We start from the raw sequence: 2313 nt of genomic DNA, 5'->3' as shown, positions 1-2313 counted from the left end.
CTGGTTTACAGTGTAATGCCACCAACTTAACAATGGGTGTACATAGTTGGGGGAGGGGGGGGGGGGGTGTTACTGGTGGGTTCATTATTCATCATTCATTACCACTGTATGTTTCTGCCAAACCACTCATACGTTGCATGTCAACATTGCAAGGCAGGCAGCAGCGGGTTGGAGCCCCTACAGTGAGGATCCCCGGAGTGAGGAGCCGCACCAAAGCTCCAAGACCACCACTGCCGATTCAGTGCCATTCGAGTTGCAGACCAATATGGACAGAATAATACGCTGTTAGTTGTAATGTACTTTGAAATAATACAAAAATAATAATACTGAGTCCACAATGGTCCACATCTACAGTTGTTTAGGATACAAAAAGGTTTTGTTTAGCTATTTCTGAAAACATACAGTGCAGACAACATGTTCTCCGGACTCCGGTTGACCAAAATCCAGAGAATGCAAAAGTGGACCATTATTCAGTAGGTCAACCTTTACACTCTGGATTTGTACATAAATATCACTCTATTGAGCCACATGTGCTCTGGCTTGGCTGAGTGCAGGTCTGCAGTATGTGCATTGCAGATGTGCCTGCATGGGGTTTAGGGGTGTGCCTTTAAAAAAAAGAAGGAAAAAAACTGGCTGATTCTATATTCCCTATCTGTTAGCTAATACCAAGAAAGGTGGGGGTAGGTAGGGGGTTCCTTCACTCTGGGCTGCTACACAAAAGCCCTTTCTTTAACAAAGCCCCGCAGAAAAGGGAGAATATCTGTTCAGTGGCATCACTCTTTCATCAAAGCACGTGAGCCCCCTCTCTTCCTCCGTCTCGCTCTCTTTTTTGTGTTTTCTGCTGCATTGCAGATGTGGTGAAGGGACTCCAGCTCAAAGCCACGTGCACACAAACACACACACACACGCATGCACGCACGCAACGCACGTCACAAGCAAAACCCCAGCTCCCACACAGGGGGGGCGAAGTGTTAGAAAAATAAAGGCTCTAATAAAACACACGGTTGGTTTCAATATCAATATTCATCCTTTTGACCGCTCTCCCCCAGTTAATGTGGTTGCACCTTGTTAATGGAGTTTATTGCTTTGTGCCCAGGGACTGGCGCCCATTGATTTGGCCTCTGATTTATCCTCTACCCCCCCCCCCCCCCCCACCCTCTCTCTCTCTCTTTCTCTCTCTAGTTTAGTCTCCTTGACTCTCCCACTACTAATCTCTCTCCTCGGTCAAAGACGGACGTACACAAGCAGAGATGCAGTATGCACACACATTCAACCAACCTAAGCCCTTTATCGTCTCTGTCAGTTATAACTTGGGTTTTTTTCTTCCATAAATGAATGCCCCACATGATCACACTACAGCAGTGGTTTTCAACCAGTGGTCCGGGGCCCACCAGTGGTCCTTGAGGTGGTTCCAGGCGGTCCCCAGCTAAATGGTGGAGAGTTTGTAACCAAATGGACCCTTATTAGTTCTTTAACTTTTGAGAGTGTAAAATGAAACCAAATGGACCCATAAGGGTCCATTTGGTTTAATTTTACGGTCTCAAGAGTTAAATAATTGTGCATTACTCATAATTTAGAAGAAGTTTACATAATTAGAGAGTGGAATTGTGGACAAAATCGTATCCAACGTTAACAAAATTCTTTAGTTTTGGGTCAGCAAGTCTAAATCTCATGAAATTGTGTTCCGTGGCTCAAATGCTTTATAAATAATGGGCCTTGATATGAAAAGGGTTGAAAACCACTGCACTACATCGTCACAAAAGCATTAAAAAGCTCATCAAGTAATGAAAAGTAGTGAAAATGTACATCTACAAACTTGGAGCTTGTGATAGCTTCAGCTTTAATATTAACTATTGACGCTATTTTTTGAAAATGTAGGGGTAAAGATGGATGGGGGGAGGGGAGGTGGGTTTGGGGAAATGTTCCTTTTTGAACATTTTGAAACAATAACATGCCCGGCACAAGATGGTGCAGGTCACCAGGCTGAAAGTGGTTAAAAGTTAGACGACACACATGTTGATGAAAGTTGAATAATGGATCGTGAGATATGTGGAGCGCACGTGCACGCACGCACGCACGCACGCACGCACGCAAGCACGCACGCACGACCACACCCTCCGCCATTGGGTTGAAGGGAAGTTCTGTGTTATGGGGTATAGAGGAAGTTGAACTTCAAAGGGAGCCTTCGGGGACACCAGTTAGCTACAGTATACTATAGTGACACGCCTTTCTGCGCTGTGCTCTCTTTCTCCTCCTCCCTCCCTCCCTTGCTCGCTCTTATTCGCTCTTCATCTCCGAGTCCTTCAGAACCCC

This window comes from Electrona antarctica (genome assembly GCF_951216825.1).
Source record: "Electrona antarctica genome assembly, chromosome: 21".
NCBI classification, from domain to species: Eukaryota; Metazoa; Chordata; class Actinopteri; order Myctophiformes; family Myctophidae; genus Electrona; species Electrona antarctica.
The sequence above is the reverse complement of the archived record's forward strand: the minus strand, read 5'-3'. Positions refer to the sequence as shown.